The sequence below is a fragment of the Chiloscyllium punctatum genome, chromosome 25 (genome assembly GCF_047496795.1).
Source record: "Chiloscyllium punctatum isolate Juve2018m chromosome 25, sChiPun1.3, whole genome shotgun sequence".
In the NCBI taxonomy this organism is placed as follows: Eukaryota; Metazoa; Chordata; class Chondrichthyes; order Orectolobiformes; family Hemiscylliidae; genus Chiloscyllium; species Chiloscyllium punctatum.
Genome location: NC_092763.1, coordinates 56,030,872 through 56,052,867, shown reverse-complemented (window position 1 = coordinate 56,052,867; position 21,996 = coordinate 56,030,872). Strand labels below are relative to the sequence as shown.

Sequence of the window (21,996 nt, the reverse complement as noted above, 5' to 3'; positions counted from 1 at the left end):
GAGGGAATGGGTATTTATCCAGCAGCGGGAAGCTGTTTACGATCTGCTTAAAATCCCCCTGATGAAGAACCAACTCGTCAGGCTTCATAGTCTACAAACTGTACCAGTTTGATTCCTTCACCTTCTAATCTCCCAATTTCTGCCCCTGCTTTTGCATCAAGGCAAATGGCATTGTGCAGGTTTTGCAAAAATCGTGGAATTGCTTTCTGGTTAACATGTAAGGTGGCTTTAGCTACTTTGGTCCCGAGACCTTTCTTAAAATCTTCTGGGTATTTAATGAGGACTTCACTCACTCAGCCATTTTCTAATAAAAAAAATTGAGCCAATCAAGGTCAATCTTTCTCAATGAATTCCACCCTATCAAGCTTGGGCTCGCGCCTTTTACTAGTGATATCTGCTTTTAGGAGAGTGGAATTGTTTCCCTTTATAGTTTCTCAGTCTGGACAAGATCTTATACAAATTTAACTGTTGGAGTCCATACTGAATCTTCTTAAAGACTGTTTCTGCAGTCACTGATAGTTGTGCTAGTATCAACCTCCATAAGAACCAGGTGACCATTTAATCAGCCATTTATTGATTGCTTCGTACAATCTAAATCAGAAACAATTTAACTGTTCCAAGTCACATAGGTGGACTTGCCAGGGTGTGCTCTTTCCTGGATACTGTTCTCTTACTCAAGACAGGCCTTGTAAGCCTCCATTGCTGTTTTGAGTGCGCATATTGGCAACAACTACAATGGCATGCCGTCTGTATCCTGAAGAATATTTTCACTATTTCACAGAGATTCAGCTTTGTTTGGGGATTTTGTTGTGGAATGTAGGGTCCCTCTACTCTGTGTATGCCTTGCATGAGGACTCTGCACCTGCCAACAGTTAAATGGTTTTCCTCGAGCTCTGTCAGTCAGAGAAGGGTGTCCACTTCCTTGGGATGCCATGTATCTCCCATGTGCTGCATTTTTTAAAATTAAAAAGCCAGTTGGAATGCTTGTTTGATGAACAGTTGGGCTTCAACTGGTAGGCACTTTTGCATGCTTACATCATTAATCCCACTCAGTCTTTAAACATCGCATTCAGAGTTAACCCAAAATCACATGCTTCTGCCAGTCGTCTTAACCTAGTCAAAAATCCCAATACGATTCCCTTGGTTTTTGAACTGCTAAATAAAGCCGACAGCATCTCAGAGTTAGGGGAGGCATGGGATTGCGATATTCCTCTGCTAAATCAGTCAACTCTTAAAAGGTTTTAGTATCTGGTGCTTCAAGAGGTCAGGCTCCAAATAATTGAAAATATGCAGGTCCGCAAGCAGTCAGAAGAATTACTCATTGCTTTTCATTTGCCCAGATAAAAAAAAAACCTTTGCGCATTCTGGGCCCAGTCTTTGATGGCAGGATCAAACTAGTCAAGCTTCCTGAATGAAGGCACGATGCCAGAAATGCTTACCCCAACTCAAAGATTACTGTTGCAAGCAAATTTTCTTTAGGCACACACAGTTTTTTTTCTCATCACCCCTGAAATAACTGTGCAGAGGTCAGGATCCCATTACCCTTTATTTACATGTGCACAGTGCAGGGGCTCTTACCAGCTAGCTCAGAGCCAGTCCCTAGAGTACAGATATTCTGAATCTCCTGTTTTTTTTTGCTCGTGTTTTTTTCTTTTATACTACTGCCTAACTGCGTTAGTGCCTATTTTTTCCCCAGCACCCATGTTGTGTGTGTGTAGATGTGAGACAGTGAAAAACACAAGTTGCACGAATCTTTATTCAGTTTCCACCACCAGGAAGCAAAGAAACACCTGAGTGATCTCCTGTTTATTTTTTCCCCTTTTTTTTCTTTTGTTAGGGTGTCAGACTGTCTGACACTTTTTTCTCTTCTTTTTTTTCTCCTTTTTTTCTCTTTTTTTTTTAACCCCCACACTATCGCCTAACTGCGGTAGTGCTTATTTTTTCCCCAGCACCCATGATGTGTGTGTGCAGGTGTGAGACACAAGGTGCACAAATCTTTATTCAAATTTCCACCACCAGGAAGATAGGAAAACACCCGAGTGGCCAGTGACAAGCACTGCCCTTCACATCAAAGGGCAATGCTGTGTGATCAAAACAGTGAAGGTCTCCTGTTTATTTTTTTCTCTGACAAGCAGTGGCCCTTAATCTCCAGTTTATTTTTTTATTATTATTTTAGGGGGGAAAACACCCGAGTGGCCAGTGACAAGCAGTGGCCCTCCAAGCTGGGCCTGTTTATTTTTTTTATTTTTTTTAAGTTATATTTTTATCTTTTTTGTGACCCAACTTCTGTTTTTTTAAAATATTAACCCCCACACTACCACTTAACTGTGGTCGTGCTTATTTTTTTCCCCAGCACCCATGGTGTGTGTGTGCAGGTGTGAGACACAGTGAAAGACACAAAGTGCACGAGTCTTTATTCAATTGCCACCACCAGGAAGATAGGAAAAAACGCCCCAGTGGCCAGTGACAAGTACTGCCCTTCAAACTAAAGGGCAATGCTGTGTGATCAAAACAGTGAAGGGGAGGGTAGGGACTAAATCAAAATGGAGTTGGACGGGGAAATAATACACTCCACTCCTTGCGGCGCCCACCTCTCCCTGAACGACTCCAGGGTGTTGGTGGACACAGCGTGCTCCTTCTCCAAGGACACCCGGGCTCTAACGTAACCCCGGAAGAGGGGCTAGCAGTCGGCCCTAACGACCCCCTCCACGGCCCGCTGCCTGGACCTGTTGATGGCCAGTTTGGCCGTCTCCTGTTTATATTTTCTTTTTTTTTGTGAGGCAGTCCCCTTCAAGGAGGAGGCGAGTCCTTGCACGTACACGCACACAGATCCAATCCGTCTCCTGTTTATTTTTTATTGTCACAGTCCCACACTGATCCAATTCTCCACAAAATGGGGGAAAACACCTGAGTGGGCAGTGACAAGCACTACCCTTCAAACCACAGGGCAGTGATCTCCTGTTTATATTTTTTTTGGTAGGGATCTAATCTGGTTATATATTTTTTTTCTCTTTTTTTTTCATCAAAATCCCCTGATTCCTTTTTTTTACCCCACACTACCGCCTAACTGCGGTAGTGCTTATTTTTTCCCCAGCACCCATGGTGTGTGTGTGTTGGTGTGAGACACAGTGAAAGACACAAACTGCACAAATCTTTATTCAATTTCCACCACCAGGAAGATATGAAAAACACCCGAGTGACCAGTGACGTCTCCTGTTTATTTTTTTTTATTTTTTTTTCCACAGGGCAATGCTGTGTGATCAAAACAGTGAAGGGGAGGGTAACGTCTCCTGTTTATTTTTTGTTTTTTTTTCCCTTTTTTTTTCTGCAAACCTTCTGTTTATTTATTTATTTTTTTTAAAACCCCCACACTACCGCCTAAGTGCGGTAGTGCTTATTTTTTCCCCCAGCACCCATGGTGTGTGTGTGTGCAGGCGTAAAACACAGTGAAAGACACAAAGTGCACAAATCTTTATTCAATTTCCACCACCAGGAAGATAGAAAAACACCCGAGTGGCCAGTGACAAGCACTGCCCTTCACATCAAAGGGCAATGCTGTGTGATCAAAACAGTGAAGGGGAGGGTAACGTCTCCTGTTTATTTTTTATTTTTTTATTTTTTTTTACACTGATCCGATATCTCCACATAATGGGGGGAAAAACACCCGAGTGGCTAGTGACAAACACTGCCCTTCAAACCACAGGGCAATGCTGTGTGAGCAAAACAGTGAAGGGGAAAATCCCCTGTTTATTTTTTTTTCTTTTTTTTATTTATAGTGGCCAGTCACAACTCCAGGGATCCCCTGTTTTTTTTTTCTTTTTTTTCTTCTTTTTTTGTAAACCCCCACACTACCGCCTAACTGCGGTAGTGCTTATTTTTTCCCCAGCACCCATGGTGTGTGTGTGTAGGTGTGAGACACAGTGAAAGACACAAAGTGCATGAATCTTTATTCAATTTCCACCACCAGGAAGATAGGAAAAACACCCAAGTGGCCAGTGACAAGCACTGCCCTTCACATCAAAGGGCAATGCTGTGTGATCAAAACAGTGAAGGGGAGGGTAACGTCTCCTGTTTATATCTGTCAGTGAGGGCTCCCTGATTGGTGCAGGTTAACAACAACCCTAATCAAGGATCTCCTAGTCAATGAGATTCACCTGTCCCTTGTTACGATTACTACATATATGAACAAAGACCAGGAGTAGGATCAGTCCACCAATTAATGAAATCATAGTAGATCTGTTGTTAACCTCACATTCCAACTCCTGATTGCCCCAGCTACCTTTCAGTCCCGTGATTACTAAAATCATTCTGACCTCTGCTTCAGACATGCCTAACTTCTGCCACTTTTTTAAAGTAGAGTTCCAAACACACAACTTTCTTTGAGAGAAAAATGTTGCCTCATTTCTGCTCTTATTTTAATCTCTTATTTTTGTACAGTACAACTCCTTTTACATCCTCTCAGGAGGAAGCACCCTCTCCACATCTCAAAGTGAAAGCATTTTAGGATCTTGGGTTTCAACCAAGTCACCACTTACTCGACTGAACACCCAAATGAATACAAATTTTGCCAGCATAATCTTTTCTCCTAAGCCATCCCATCTATTTCAAGTTTAGGTGTGGTAACTTCTCTCTGAACTGTTTGCAATTCATTTATATACTTCCATAAATAAAGAGATCAATACTGTATGCCAGCCTCCTGATGCGACCTGGTAATTTGTGTGTTAGGACTAGAAAAATTACCATGAAGCTGCCCAATTTGCAACAATCCTCAACTGGTTCAGTCATGTCCACTAAGAAAGAAAAATATCTAGTTGACAATGTTCTTTGAAATATCTTAACTCACTTGGTAGCAACATCAGGGCAGTGCTAGATGGATTGAACTAAAGAAGAATTTAAAAGGAGCTTATATAAAGGTTCACCCCTCCTTTTTTGAAACTAGTTACAAGTGTTGTTTTCCTAAAACTAGAGGGCATAGGTTTAAGGTGAGATGGCCAAGATTTAAACGGATTTGAGGATCAACAGGACATGTTGCGTGTGTGGAAAGATCTGCCAGAGGGAAGGGATAGATGCAGGTATAATTAGCATTTAAAAGGCATTTGGACAAGTACATGGATACGAAAGGTTTTGAGGGATATGGACCAAATGTGGGCAAATGGGCCTAGTTCAGGATACTGATTAAGGATGATCAGCCATGATCATATTGAAAGGTGGTGCCGGCTCGAAGGGCAGAATGGCCTACTCCTGCACCTATTGTCTATTGTTCAGTTTAGGATACTGGGACAAGTTGGGCTGAGGGTTTGTTTGTGTTCTGTATGCCTTTATGACTAAAATGGACAATTTAACTGCTGCCTTTGACATTCATTAGTGTTATCATCACTGAAACCACCATTATCAACATCTTTGGGGGTTACAGTTGACCAGAAACTCAACCCTGGACTCTCAACATAAAAATGGTGGCTACAAAAACAGGTCAGAGGATAGGAAAAGAGAATATGTATCTGGTATAAGCAGGTAGGCAAAGAGTTAAGTTCTGAGTTTTGTGAAACAATAGGTTCAGCTGAGCATGACTCCGATCAGATAAGAATGTAAAGTGGGGTGCTGGAGGCAAGGATAACTGATTAGTAAAGGGGGAAAAGCAGTCCTTATGTAGAGCCATATAACAATATTGGAAGCATTCAGTATGCAAAGTCAGCTAACAAGGGGAAAAATATCCATTGTATGAATCCAGTTACAAGATTAAGAACATTAATTGTGTAGCAGTAGAGGGCTTGATCTCTTCTATTGTTACTGGTTGACTTTAACGGTCACCCAGTATGTTGCCTTATCTGGGTGCTTGTCCCTGTAAAATGACGAGATAATTCATTGAGAGGCTGTAAAACTATAGTGTGTGTCTGAGCATTTTGCTTTTACTGGGAGGGGAAATGGGGCAACAGAATACTGTGGCAATTAACTTCTCTCCTAACTCCCCAAAACCTGTTGTGCCCTCTAGATGGTGAAATCAGGAATGTGATGGAATACTTCCGACTTGCCTGGATCAGTGTAGCTCCAACAACAGTCAAGAAGCTTTATCCCATCAAGGAGAAAGTAGCTTATTTGATTGGCACCACATCCGCAAACATCCCCACACACTGCCACAGAGCTCATTAGCGGCAATGTATACTGTCAACAAGATGCACTGCAGAAATTCACCAAACATTTTTAGTTAGCACCTTTTCAAACTGGCAACCACTTCCATCAAGAAGGACAAGGACAGCAGATACATGGGAATAACATCTGCCAGTTCCTCTCCAAGCCCCTCTCTCTCTTGACTTGGAAGTGTGTTGCCGTTTCTTCGATGTTGCTTGGCCACCATCCTGAAATTCCCTCCTTACAATGATCAACTGACGGAATGTGCAGCAGTTCAAGAGGGCGGCTCAATGTCATCTTGTATCCCCTTCAGTTGAAGCAAAATGCTTGGAGAGACAGTTGTTTTACTTTCTTTTACTCCAGGCCCTGGAGAGAGGGTGAACGATTGCCCATGTGCACAGTGACATGAGTTCATGAGTCTTCTCTCGAACAGCAGTTTCTTTATGAATTATAGATTCACTTTACAGGGAGGAGCATCCAGATAAGGCAACATACATATTGATTGTGTGACTGTTACAATCAATGAGTATCGATACCAGAAGCCAAGCCTTTACTGTTATACGATGAATGTTCTTAACCTTGTTAATTGGATTCAGACAATGGATACTTCCCTTTTGTTAGCTGACCTTGCGTACTGAATGCTTCTAATATTGTTAAATGGCTGAACATAATGACTGCTTTTCCCCCTTTATTAACCCATTACCCTTGCCTCCAGCACCCCATTGTTAACTGTAAGTTCTTACCTGATCTGAGTCACGCTCAGCTGAACCTCTCTCAACTTAACTCTTTCTCTGCCTGCTTATACCCTATATACATTCTCCTTCCCTCCTTTTGTCATTTTATGATATCTAATGGCATGGGAGCCAACCTCAGTGGTGTCGATATTTAAATCCTCAATAGCTGGGTATCTGGTCACCAAAGCCCATCCTGTTGGAAATATTCCCTGCACGGAGTCTATCATGCCATGTAAGATGCATTTCAGAACAGCTATTCTCAGGAAGATTCCCATTATAATTACCCCTACGTAGCCATGTTAACTAACCAATACCCCAACCGGCCCATCCCTTGCCTGCCTTTATAGATCCCAATTTTTGATCTATTTTGTGGACATGAGCGAGTGACAGTACCAGTGACGTCGTCCAGGCCCATGATACATTTGTCATGTATTATGGGACAAACAACGCCCTGGCAGGTGAGGAAGTAATCCAACATATAATAATTTTGCATGGAGAAAAGTCTGAGTTGGTTCAGGTTCTGTATGATGACCTTGAGCACCCCTCGGGTAGTGTTGCCCAACATAGTAAGTCGTCATGCGAAATAGTTGCGGTTGTGAGCGGCCGTGTTAGCCCCAGAAGCCCCAAGGAAGAAAAAACCTACTGCATTGTAACCAGCTGTCTGTCGTGCAGTAAGGGTGGGAAGGTCTTTATCAGCAGTGCAAAATTCCTCTGAGACATCACGTTTCTGGCAGCCGTGTGCTGGTCCTCAGTGTCCCGGGCAGGGTACAGACCTGGGAAGTAGGGTGCTAATGGCCAGTGAGGTGGGGGGTGGGGGTAAGGCGACTCTAGGAAGTTTGTGGCTATACACTTAAAGAAGAAAAAGTAGCCTGGGTCTGTAAAAAGGGTTTCTGAACAGCCCTTATCGTGAGAGCAATCATTATTAATCCAGGCAAATGTGACGCCAGTGGGATGCGAGGCTTCCTTAACTCCTCCTTTGATTTGAGGAAGGGCAAAGGCATGGGTCATCATTGTAAGGTGGTACAATTGACTTTTCCACATAGGAGCTGTTCCTCTCCTTTTGAAGGGAATACAATCGGATCTGTCGCAGTGGCAGTTTCCACCTTGCATGTCCTGTGTAGGTCCGCACGTGACGGTGGCAGGAGCAGTAAAGGCAAGGGGATTTTTTTCATTGCAGATGAGCACTTTCGAACATCCCCATCCATAACCAGTGAAGCATCTTTTGTATCCCAGGTGTGTACTGGGGAGGTTCCCTCTTTTGCCTCTCTTTCCCCCCACCATGTATTCCTGGATAGTCAGTACAGATTGTTTCATATGGGGCGGACTTTGTGGGATCTTGCCACGGTCATGCGGGGAGGGGATGTTCCTTGTAGGATGGGGTTATGGTAATGGTCTCTCCCTTCCAGGGGGGTCTTTTCAGCAAGTAAAGTCAAACTTGCAGCCCCAATGCCAACATGGGAGTTGCCACAGATATCTTTGGTCCAGGATCAACTTGCAATCTGTTTGGGCAAGCACTCCCTTACAGTAATCAATTTTAGTCAAATTCTGTATCCCGAAAGGTTTCCGTTGCATTTTGATACAAGCAAGAATGTCTCCCCTGCATAAATGATGAACCTGTTTACGCCCACCTCGCCTGCAAATCTTTACCCTCCCTTTGGTTAGACAGAAGGTGACATCCTTGCTAAGCCTATCATAGCGCTAATCCCCCTTGACAAGCCCATTCCATACCTTAGCGGAAGCAAGTGTAAAGGCATGCAGTGTATCAATAGCAGGGCCAGCAATTCAGAGGTACAGATTAAAGTTCATTTTTTTATCATTCCTTCTTTGTCCTTTTCCTCCACCTTCTCTTGCTCCATCATCCACCATTGACAGTTGCTCAGATTAATCCAGCAATCCTTTCCTCTAGCCTTCACTGTGGTGGGGTTTTGGAGCAATACCTGGAACGGTCCTTTCTAGAGGGGTCCCGCCTTCGGCCTTTCCCAGTCTCTGATTAAGACCCACTCATCAGTTTCCATTCCTTCACAGTCACCGTCGTGTTGGGGTTGGGGAGGGGTTTGGTTGGTTTGATGCTTTCCTTCACCTGTGAGTGGAGAGACTTGAGACATGGTTAGTTGTTTGAAATAGTGCTGCATTTCATCTCCCATTATATGCAGATCAATCTGGGTTGGTGGGGTCTAGTTGCCATCCCATGGAGTTCGTCCAGGGTGATTAGATGCTATGAAACCGGTATTGGTTTGAGGAGTAATGTGCATGTTGTACAGGGTGAGGGGCGGGACTTTTATCCAGTTTATTCCTGTTTCTAGGGTGAATTTAGTAAGTTTGCACGGTCTACTATTCCTGCTGCCTTAGGATGATATGCACAATAGAACTGATGATCACTGTTGAGGATGGTACACCATTCTTGGTTGATCTTTCCAATAAAATGTGGTCCATTATTGGATGATATTCGTTGTGGTATACCAAAGTAGGGAATTGTTTCTTTGAGGAGAACTTGACTCACTGTAAATGCCTTGTTATTGGTTGTTGGGAAGGCCTCTACCCATTAACTGAATATATCTATGATAACAAGGCAATATTTATAGCATTGTAATCGTGGTAATTCCATGCAATTCAGTTATAAAGTGTCGAAAGGCCCACTTGGAGTTGGAGTTCTTCCCTTGATACATTGAATCGATTTTTCTGGGTTAACCCTCTGGCATACAAGACAATGTCTTGTGCTTTGTTAAGCTGCCCTATTTAGCTGTGGGCTGCACCATGCTCGTTAAAGAGTGCACACATTCCCTCCTTTCCCAAGTGAGTGTCTGTGTGTAGATTGTCAGCAAGTAAAGATAGAAGGGTCTATGGGATGCATGTTGTCCGGATGGGATTGTACACAACATATCCTTTCCTGAAGCAGGGCCGTCCCCCTGAAGCTGTAAAACCGTGGACAAGTCTGGACCTCCTTTGGCATGAAGAACTGGCATAGCATGTGCACTTATGTTTGGGAGGTTTGGGAGGTTGCAGCCTGCTTTGCTGCCAGATTGGCCCTTGTGTTCCCGTTAGTAACAGCACTATCGTTGTGAGGGTGAGCAACACATTTGATGGCTCGCTTTTTGGGGAGGTTGGCTCGTAAGAGATTTTCAATATACACTGTGTTGAAGGTGAGTGCCTGCGGAGGTGCGGAACCCTCTCTGAGCTCACAGGTTCCCAAAATCATGGGTTAAGACTGAAGGGCAAAAATTTCTGCTTTCTGTACAGAGACAACAGGGCATAATGCAGCAGAGTTGGAGACAACAGCATATCCGGAGAAGCGTCTGCCATCCGTAGAAACTGAAGCAGAGCCAGCAAAGTAAAACGTAAGATCGGGGGTGACCGGGACACGTTGGTTAAATCTTGACGAGGGCTGGTCAAGAAGTGATTTAGTTCTGGACGTGAATGAGGGGGTTTGGAGAGTTCTTTGGGAGGATGAGTAACGAATGTAGCAGAATTAATGGTCATGCAGTCGGCAAAGGTCAAGAGAGGGTTGTGAAGTAGGGTTATCTCATTTGCTAAGGACTGCCTGTGTCAGATCTCTGTCTGGTGAGTCGTCAGAAGGGCTGCGATCATATAGGAAGAGTACACAGTGACAATCTGCTGGAGGGTCAGGTTCGCTGCAGCAGTGACCATAAGGTAAAAATCAAAGAATCTGGGTGCAGGGCAAAAACCCGAGGGCAACAGCGTCGAGTTGGGCCGAAAAATAAGCCATGGGTCTGTGCCAGGATGGCAGATGCGCAGTAATCAACGTTGGACGCAGGGGTAAAGGGGTTGGTCATGCAAAGGTCGTCCCAGCGCTCATGGTGAAGGTAGGGCAGCCTGTAAGGACTCTAATGCAGTTAGCTGTTCCGAATTGAGAGTGAAACGTGAGGCTGTGTTGGGGGATGCCAGTGGCCTCAGGATTTTCGTAAGGCAAGTAGCATTCAGGATCCATTACCTGCAGAAATTAATTAATCCAAGAAATTTCCGCATCAGTTTGGGTGTTCCCGCAGTAGGGGTTAGGGCGATAGGACGCCCTCTGTCCTGGGTGAGCAATCTTTTGAATGCTCAGTAGAATACCCAAAACCTTGACTTCTGATTGACCACGTTTAACCTTACTGGGTGGGATGGCATAGCCTAGGGAGCAAAGCGCATCTAAAAGGAAGTTTGTGTCAACATTATTAGCTTCATTGGAATTACTTGCTAAAAGTAATTTGATCAGGACAGAACCCATAGGGATTTTAAAGTCTCAATTGAACCCAGAGAGTTTGAGAGAAAATAGTGGGTGAATGGATAAAACCTTGGGGTAAACGGGTCCACATATACGTGTTCTCATCAGCACCACTTTCTCGAGGGCAATTGGGGATGGGCAATAAATGCTGGCCAGCCAACAATGTCCATTTCCCACAGGTGTGTAAATAAAAAATGTGTTTGATATTAGACGATAAACTAACATTTTCTCTGTGTAAACAAGGAAAGTTATAGTCAAATTGATAGGAATATGTGTGAAATAAAGGTTGCGTGCTACTTTTCTCATTCATACTGTTTGTATTATTTCCCTTGCAAGTGAAATCTGATCATATACCAAAAGAACCCACTGATGTGGAGGTGCACACTACTGTGAATTAAATTTAATAAACCTGTGTGATCGATCTGAGGATTCAATCTATGGAGATACAGTTAAGGTAGTAGGTCTTTGTGTAACTGCAGCATAAGTAGAAGGATGAGGATTTTGAAACTACAAGACAGTCGAGGGTTTGAGTGTTTTTCTTTCTTTCTTCGGACTTTTATTCTCTATTTCAGATTTTCTGCATGTGGTTTCATGAAATCTTTTAAGCAATAACTTGCACTCAAGTACCAGAAGCAAAATTTCGAAGTTTTAAGATTGCTCAAAGTAGAGTCTAGTTTAAGGTGAGGATGAAAGAAACAGACTTCACAAGGACACAGTTTGGTAAAAATGGTGGTATTCCTATAGCTAAGTTTAAAGTGTAGCATTATGGGAGAAAGAATATGGATTTGTAATAAAAAGTAAACTGAAAAATATTACAGGCAGTGCAGTGGAATTGAGCAGATACTTCTGGGTTTCATAACACAAATCTGTTAAGGTGGCAAAACAGGTCAATAAGGCTGTTTATTAAAAAGCAAAAGGTCCTGGAAATGTATGAACAGAGACATCAGATAACAAAAGGAATGAAGCTCTGTGAAAACCATTTAGCTAAACCTCAGCTAGAAAATTGTCTGTCTTAAGGCATTAGATTTTGAAAAGATGTTCAGGTGTTGGAAGCAAAGTGGTGCTGATGAAAATGTAGCACATTGGTACCATACCAGGAGTAAGGACTTCAGTCATTTGTAAAGGCAAGTGAAACTGGGATTTTTTTGTTCTTATGGAAAGGGTTAAGATGAGATGTTTTATGAAGACTTTGGTAAGGTAGATTGAGACATTGTTTTCACTGCCAAAAATAAATAGTGGCAAGAGAATGTAGATTTAAGATAATTGACAAATGAACCAGGCTTCAAATCAGAATTTTAAGATGCAATGGATTACTAAACATGTTGTGGAAGCAGAATTTAATGGCAACTTTTCAAAGAAAATTGGTTAAATACTTCAAGGTAATAAAATCGGTGCTATGGCATACATAGTGAGTAAGGTGGGATTCCCTCCATGATGGCACTGAGAGTCTACCTACTGCAGCGGGTCAAGAAGGTAGCTCACCACCAGCTTCTGAGGGTGTTATGACACAGTAAACACTCCTGCTTAATTTAAACCAGCAACACAGAAAAAATTTATCCTGTACAGTAATCTGAAAATTGGAGAGGCCAAGAACTATTGAAAGTAAAAATTATCAACTTTATTTCAAGTATAACAGAGAATAATTAACTACTATTTACAACTCATTTCTCTAACCTATCTTTTACCTTCCCCTTCTACAATACTAGTCTGATAAAACCCTCCCGTTTTAAGATTTACCAAAAATTCAAATTTCAAAACCAGCCAACTGTGGAATCTTGTCTTGATATCATCTTCTGTCGTCTTTTCTTCTTCATAGGGATTTGTGTTTCACAGGTCGCTGATGGATAAAGGTACCTTTTAACGGAGTGATTTTTTTTGGGCAGTCTGTACATGCTGGTAGCTTGGTACTTCTCTCCCAACTGTTCAAGTTTTTCCCGGTCTTATATCCCAAAGCATTGGATTGTGTCATTGGCTTTTAATATTGTCAATGTACTAAATTCAAACTTGCTTGGAGTTTGATTTTTTTTGGAGTACCAATTGGACACTTTTGAATTTTTTGTCTCCAGGCAACTAGCTATTCTAACTGCTGGACCAAAAGGTTACATTGTAACTTCTTCAGAGCACTTGGTGCTGTCAGGTAGTTCTGCTAGCTTTTAGCGCTCTTAAAGTTACAGTATACTTCTGCACCTTCATAACAAGGGTGATGAGGAATGGGCAGTGAATGCTTGCCCAACCATATGCACCCATATCCCACAATTGAGTTTAAAATAAAAATCTTTCCAAGAGTCACTATATACATGATGAACTAAATAACCTCTTGTGTTGTAAGATTGTACGTTGGAATATTTCAAATTCAGCAGTAATATGTAATTTGATATTTTACAAAAGTGTGTTTGTCACCACTTTAGTTGTAGAAATGAAACGGTGGTTTGTTTTTAGGGCAATGATTAATTTGATCTTTTTATATTTTGAAAATTAGACAATCCCACCTTTTGAGAAAAGCATGTGAAAATAAGTGGTTGAGATACTTGAGTTGGATGGAAACTTGATGCTTGGATTTTGGTTCTTGGTGGAACATTTGCCTATTAACATAACCATCATCCCTTGACATTCAATAGCATTACCATTGCTGCTTTCACCCCTATCAACATCTTGGGGGTTACCTTTTGACCAGAAGTGAACTGGACTAGTTGTATAAATGTGGCCACGAGGCTAGGAATACGGGACAAAGTGCAACATATCTAGACTGCCTGACGCCTGTCAACTGTGTACAGGGCTCAAGTCAAGAGTATGATGGAATACTCCACACTGGTTTAGATGAGTGCAGCTGACAGACTACTCAAGAAGCTTCATGTCGTCTCAGCCAAAGCAACCCACTTGATCCTTACCTCATTCCCATTCACTCCCTTTGCCACTGACTTACAGTCGCAGCCTGTGTACCATCTACAAAATGCTCTGCTGAAATTCATCAAGGTTGTTGTGTCTGTTAGGTTCTTTTCCTGAGGTTTCACACACAAGATGCAATTTGCACACACCAAATTTTGCAAACAGTTTATTAAAGCTTGTACAAGTCGGTGACCCCTTGACCTCCTTGCAGGCATGCAAAGTTGAGTCAGAGAGGCCCCGAACAAAGGATACATATTCCCTTTATACAGGTCAGTTGGTAATGCTCACATATACTCTGGCCACTCCCCCCAGTCACATGCCACTCATGACGACCCCCAGCCACTCCCTCACAGTCACATGTTACCTGAGGTGCAATGCAGTGATCACCCCATCTCCAGAAACAATGTAATGCAAATCATCCCTTAATGGTCAAATCTGTTGCAAATCGTTTTTCATAACAATAGTAGAGTTGTCAAATTCCAACTGTAATGTTCTTATTGATTTCTGGATGAAAATGTAAATCATCCCTGAATGGCAAGGAAACGGCCATGTAAACCACCTACATTCTAATTATAAGACAAAGGCGCACACCTTTCCACCGGGGCATTCAATTTCTTGCAGGTCAGTAGAACAAAGGAACTCTTTCATATCTCAGAGACAGCACCTTCCAAACCCACAACCATCTGGAAGGACAATGGCACTTTAACTCCCACTCCATCAAGGACATGCAAGTTCTGAGCTGCCTCCACCGCCAAACTCCAGCCACCCGACGCCTGGAGGAAGAATGCCTCATCTTCTCCCTTGGGACCCTCCAACCACATGGGATCAATGTGGATATCACCAGTTTTCTGATCTCCTGTCCCTCCCCCATATCCCAGATCCAACTTTCCAACTAGCACAGTCCTCTTGAACTATTTTACCTGTCCATCATCTTTGCCACCTATCCACTCCACCCTTATCTCTGACCTATCCACTTCACCCCCATCTTCATCTTGCTTTCTCATTCCCAGCTACGCCCATTCTCTTCCCCCCCCTCCCCCCCATATTAATCTCTCAGCCCCCTTATTCCTGATGAAGAGATTATGCTCGAAATGTCTACTCTCCTGCTCCTCGGATGCTGCGTGACCGGCTTTGCGTTTCCAGCACCACACTCTTTGACCTGGAATTTCTTTGCTCAGTCACAGTCAATGCTGAAAACCACTATTTTTGAGGTTTGGACAGCAGTGCAACTTGTGAACTAATATACGCTGAGATTTGGAAGTTGTGGAGCCGATGAATGTCCTGTAGAAAAGATCACAGTGGTGGTTCTTCCAAGTCATTTAGTAAAACAATATAGAAGTTAGATCAAAATTGCACCCACTTTCCCTCAAACTGCCTGGCTATCAGTTAGAACTGTTAATCTCTGATTTAAATCAAGGAATTAGCCCAATACTAATGCATCCTTCCACAAAATAAATAGGTGGTTGGTCATTGTAATTAAAAAGTTGTCCTTGATTTGTCTGGAGCTGTGAGTTCTGCTGCCGTTCTACCCATGCTTTCTTCTCATCCCCACCTATGTCAAAAACTACAGTCAGTTGGGAGAAAAGATTCTTTGCAAGTGCTGTTTCCGACATTGGGGTTGATCAGTGGAGAGAACAGGCTAATAGTCCAAGGAGTAGAATAGCTTGGACTGCAGAGGATGGTTGGGCCGAATAGGGGTGAGTAGCCTGTGTGGGGCTTATCGCTGAGGAGTGTTCCTTGAAACCTTTTTAAATTTTCCTTGCTTGTTCTGATGCTGGGTCTTGCTGCAGGATCAAATGGAAGTTTTTGCTGTTCGCTTACTGCAGCCAATGAACAGGGTAAGTCAGACTGTTAGATGAACAGTTCAGCATTGCCACTGAGAGGAATGTCTGTGTTGTTGTATCAGCCTTTCTATGCACTGTAGTGAAAGTTAGCAAGGTTGGTCATTTTCTGTTTCTGGGTGCATGTGTGCAAGTCAGGTGAAATATCACATTTGATATTGGTGGACTTGAACAGTTATATAGGCCAAATACTGAATTAAGGCAAGGCATTTGAAAATCTACCAAATATTAATTCCTTCTGTAAACATAGTCATTCATAGAGCCTGTCATTTTTAAACTGGTGTTACATTATTTAATGTTCTGTCGTCCTCCTTGTCTGCACGAGAGTCTTGAATTTAGGAAGAAGTTGTTTGTGATTTGAACTCAAGGTGGAAGAAAACTTGTATATTCCATAATTATATTTCAAGGGCAACAGTCTTTTGCTATCCTAAAACAGCACCGTGAATTATTATTTACTTATTAAATCGTAATGTCAGTTCTCCATGACGTCATATCAGTTCAAATATGATTGAATGCAATTCCTGTGTAACGTAATAATTTTGAATTTTCTCCATCATTTTCATCATGTAAATATTTGTCACCAGCTTTCTAGCATCTTTACCATTACACAGGTGGACTAAGTAAGGGACTCTCAAATCGATCTGATTCATTTCGCCAAGGTCTAGCCCAGTTCTCTTTGGACAAGTTAGGAAATTGGTCTTTACTGCACTTGGATCAAATTAATTTTAATGTTGAGATGGAACGCAAGTAGATGATTATACAAAGTTTATAAATGTGCATTTTCAAGCATGGATACTTTGATACTGCCAAATTGTATTTGAAACCAAGTCTGATAAGTCGCATTATTATTTTGCATGTACCTTCAAAGAAGTGAGATTTTTAATTTTCTCTACCTTGCATGTTGACATTAGCAAACACGCTAATTTTCTCAAGAAAGTGGAAGGATCTGTTGAAAATGTGGTTAATAACGCTTTCTGTCGTGATACATTTTGCACAAATCTGATTGGATTTCATACATTTAATAGCTTGGTATGAACCATTTGTTATTTAAGTATTTTGAAGTAAGAGGGTAAATGCTGAAAATAAAAATTAGAATTGAATGGTAAGGTTGTGAACATCTGCAAGAGAAAGATCAGTTTACGTTTTGGGCATGAATTTCATACAGTGCTTTTGACAATGTAACTTCTTTGGCATTTTAACTGTGACAGCATGAGTATGATCCTGAAAGTCTAGTTCATTTTGTGTGAATCCAAAGATATCACAAACTTGAGAGTCAGACTATGTTCTGCTTTGGAAAGTCACACATCGCATAACACCAAGTTATACTCCCACAAATTTATTTGAAATCACCAGCTTTTGGAGCATAGCCCCTTCGTCAGGTGAAGTGAGAAGGAAGCACACGTAACACAGATTTTATGGGCAGAGAGATCAAAAGATCAGAGGAATAGTGTGAGTGAAGTGTTGAATAATAAGTCTGTGCAGGTGACCCAAGGGTTTTAGATGGTGTGAGTAAAGTGTCAATAGCTGAATAACAACCGAAGGGATGACCTACAATCCGATTAAATGAAGCAGATAGATAATTACAAAAAAAATTGTAAAAAAAAGGTGGTGCTGAAGACAAACAAATGACTGGAATGACATTATAGGTATGAAAGTTGCATACCAATGGTTTAACCAAAGTAATCAGTAATCCTCTGAGGAGGTCGTTGCAGTTTTTCATTGTGGCACTTTGGAACTGGCAATCGATGAGTTGAGCACTATTTTTTTTCTATGAGGTCATCCTTCAAACTATTTTGGTGTCTGTTGGGTTCATCTTCATCTGAGCATTGCTGCAACAAGTCTGAGTACTCAATACCAATCACTGTCAATATCCAGATGCCACCCTACATCTCGTCCGCTTCAAACTCGACCACAATGTCTTCACCTTCAACAACCAGTTTTTTTTAATCCAGATACCCGGAACAGAGCTGAAAAATGTGTTGCTGGAAAAGCACAGCAGGTCAGGCAGCATTCTTCTGTCATCTTCACCTACTACTTCAACCAGGATTCTCGCCCACCCTCGGACGACCCCTGCTCCTGCCTCCAACACACCCCATCCACCTGGACACCCCGTGCTGGCCTCTTACCCGCCCTTGATCTCTTCATAGCCAGCTGCTGCTGTGACATTAACTGCCTCAACCTGTCCACCCCCCTTACCCACTCCAACCTCTCACCCTTGCAACGTGCAGCCCTCCACTCCCTCCGCTCCAATCCTAACCTCACTATCAAACCGGCAGACAAGGGGGGGTGAGGTGGTAGTTTGGCGCACGAGCAAGTTGAACAGTGCATCCACTTTACTAATACCTTCCACCCTGACCTCAAATTTACCTGGACCGTTTCAGACTCCTCCCTCCCCTTCCTAGAAGTCTCCATTTCTATCTCGGGCGACCGACTCAACACAGACGTTTACTATAAACCGACCGACTCCCACAGCTACCTAGATTATACCACCTCCCACCCTGCCCCCTATAAAAACGCCATCCCGTATTCCCAATTCCTTCGCCTCTGCCGCATCTGGTCCCAGGAGGACCAATTCCAATACCGAACAACCCAGATGGCCTCCTTCAAAGACCACAATTTCCCCTCTGACGTGGTTGACGATGCTCTCCACCGCATCTCCTCCACTTCCCGCTCCTCCACTCACCACCAGGACAGAACCCCACTGGTCCTCACCTACCACACCACCAACCTCCAGATACATTGTATCATCCTTCGTCATTTCCGCCACCACCAACGCTATATTTCCCTCCCCTCCCCTAGCAGTGTTCTGGAAAGACCACTCCCTCCGTGACTCCCTCGTCAGGTCCACACCCCCCCCACCACCCCAACCTCCACTCCTGACATCTTCCCTGCAACCGCAAGAAATGCAAAACTTGTGCCCACACCTCCACCCCCCCCCCCCCCCCCCTCACTTCCCTCCAAGGTCCCAAGGGATCCTTCCATATCCGTCACAAATTGGCCTCCACCTCCACACACATCATTTACTGCATCCGCTGCACCCGATGTGGCCTCCTCTACATTGGGGAGACAGGCCACCTACTTGCGGAACGTTTCAGAGAACACCTCTGGGACACCCGCACCAACCAACCCAACTGCCCCGTGGCTGAACACTTTAACTCCCCCTCCTACTCCCGCCAAGGACATGCAGGTCCTTGGCCTCCTCCATCGCCAGACCATGGGAATACGACGCCTGGAGGAAGAGCGCCTCATCTTCTGCTTAGGAACCCTCCAACCACAAGGGATGAATGCAGATTTCTCCACCTTCCTCATTTCCCCCCCCCCCCCCCCACCTTATCTCAGTCCCAACCCTCGGACTCAGCACCGCCTTCTTGACCTGCAATCCTGTTCCCGACCTCTCCGCCCTATCACTCTCACCTTAACCTCCTTCCACCTATCGCATTCCCAACATCCCTCCCCCAAGTCCCTCCTCCCTACCTTTTAATCTTGGCCTGCTTGGCACCCCTTCCTCATTCCTGAAGAAGGGCTTATGCCCGAAACGTCGATTCTCCTGCTTCTTGGGTGCTGCCTGACCTGCTGCGCTTTTCCAGCAACACATTTTTCAGCTCTGATCTCCAGCATCTGCAGTCCTCACTTTCTCCTAGATACCAGCACAGCCATGGGGACCAAATTTAAACCCCAATATGCCAGCATTTTCATGCACAAATTCGAGCAAGACTTCTTCACTGTGCAGGACCTCCGACCAACTCAGTACACCAGATACATTGACATTTTCTTCCTTTGGACCTGTTAGGTTCTTTTTCTTGAGATTCTTAGACACTCTATGCAACTGCAATGCGCCAACTTTTGTGAACAGTCAAAACTTATTAAGCAAGTACAAGCGTTGGAGGATCACTTAACACTTTGCAAGCATTGCAAAGTGTGTCAAGAGAAGCTTTCTGAACAAAGGGACATTTACATCACAATCAGTAATGCCCACAAACCCAACCCCCAGCCACTCCCCCAAAAGTCACATGCCACTCAAGACAATGCAGTGAGATCACATCATTTCCAAAAACAATGTAATGTAAATCATCCCTAGATGGCCAGTTCTGTCGTGAATCATTTTTTTAAACTACAGGATGTGATCAGAATTTTAATTGCAATATTCTTATTGATTCTGAATAGGGGATGAGAGTGTAAATTCTTTTACTCTGAATGACTAGGGATTGGCCGTGCAAATGGCTCTGAATGGCAAGAGAGGGGAATGTAAATTCCTTGCATTCTACTTGTAAGTCAGAGATATACCACCCTAAAATTAAGCATACCACTCTACCCCCCAGGGACATCCAATTTCCTGCAGGTCAGCAGAGCAAATTAACCTTTTAATATCTAATTCCCTCATTTGCATTCCATGATATCCACCAAAAAGGCACTATCAGCTTATTCATAAGAATCTACCAGTCAGTATTTAAGCAAGTTATTGACACACTGACATACAATGATTATGACAACAAAAATTGCTCGTCCATCTAATAAATAGGATCTGCAAAATCCTCCCGTGTGGGTGAAGAAAAGTGTTCAGTAAAGTTCTTAAATCCACAGTCATTAGTGACCGCTTTGCCGCCTCCAAGTTGAGCGGAAATAAGCCAGTTATCCAAAATTTCCTTCAGTAAACTTCAACCTGAAAAGAAAATCCAGTCTGTCCTTGTACATTACTCCATGGAGGAATCTGAATTCTTGGATAAGTGTAGTTAAATACTTAACAAAACTGATGACACTTCCATGCTTGTGGAGATGCTTCAATTGGAGGATTCCAGCGCATCTGAGCGTGAAATGTGGCAGCTGCAGCAGTAGGGTCGGATTTCTGAACTGCTGGGGCTAGTGTTCTTGCTAACTGGAGAGAAAGAGAGGATTTTTAAAAAAGTAGAGGTCATGGGATCAAATTTGTGAAGATTTGTAAATGGAAGGTCGAATCAAGGTGAAAGAGAATGGCATAAATGATGAACAGCCCATGGCAGGAAGGGATAGAAAGTATAAATCCAAGACAAATTGATGACAGTTTACAAAAACAGCAAAAAAAATTGAAGGCTCTTTATCAGAATGGACCTAGTATTCAATACAAAATAGGATGAACTTCAAGCACATAGAAATGAGTAAGTGCAATCTGGTAACCATAACAAAGAAAGCTACAGGATGACATGGGTTGGGATCTGAATCTTCAGGAAGGACAAAAGCTAGTAAATGGTGGAAGATGTTCCATTAGTTAATGATGATGTTAATACAGTAAATAGAGGTCAATTAAGTTCAGAAAACTAGAATGTGGAAGTGGTTTGGGTTGAGGTACATACAAACATAGACAAAAGGTGTAGGCCATTCAGCCTATTGAGTCTGATCCATCATTCATTGTGGCCGTGGCTGATCATTTAACTCCGTACCCTGTTCCTGCTTTCTCCACAGACCCTTTGATCCCTTTGGATATTTTCAAGGGGGAAATTAGTTCAATGTTTTGGCCTCGAACTGCTTTCTGCACAGAATTTCACAGGCTCACCTCTCTGTGGGTGAAGAAATTTCTCCCCATCATGTGGTCTGCAGTATATCCTTGAAATGTAACCCGTTTCTCAACTTCCTGGTTATCAGGGACATCCATTCTCTGTTTACTCTCTTGCCTTGTTAGAATTTGATCGGTTCCTGTGAGAACCCCCCCACACCCCCTCCCATTTATCTCACCACTCGGAGGCTCTCTGCCTTCATTCCTGATGAAGGGCTTTTGTTCGAAACGTCAATTTTCCTGCTCTTCGGATGCTGCCTGACCTACTGTGTTTTTCTAGTGCCACTCTAATCTGGACTCTGATTCCCAGCATTTGCAGTCCTCATGTTTGCCCTGTCTACTCACCCCAACCTATTCTCTCAACTCCAGTGAATATAGACCCAATTGATCTGGTCTTTCCTCAATATGTCAGTGCTGCCATCCCAGGAGTTAGTCAGTTAAAACCTTGCTGCACTCCCTTCATATACAAAACTTTCTTCTCTAGATAAGGAGCGCATAATTGTCCTCAATACTCGAGCTGTGGTCTCGCCAAGGCTTGTTCAATTCAGCCAAATGTCCCTGTTCCTCATTGTAATCATTAAGATATATATTGTGACTAGTGGGAGTCCAAGCACTGATCTCTGCAGTACCCCAAGCTTGGAAAATAACCCATTTATTCCT

General features: G+C 43.1%; 1 protein-coding gene across 5 annotated transcripts in view; it reads left to right on the top strand.

The window, feature by feature from the left end:
* Positions 1-21,996, top strand: part of stag2b (STAG2 cohesin complex component b) — a 182,015-nt gene that overhangs the window by 40,945 nt on the left and 119,074 nt on the right. Inside the window, exon 2 of one of the 5 annotated variants that reach the window (XM_072595301.1) lies at positions 10,098-10,195. The exons of the other annotated variants lie outside the window; for them this stretch is intronic. The gene's annotated coding sequence lies outside the window, so the exon portion shown is untranslated. The remainder of the gene's footprint in view (positions 1-10,097; positions 10,196-21,996) is intronic. 5 annotated transcript variants of the gene reach the window in all.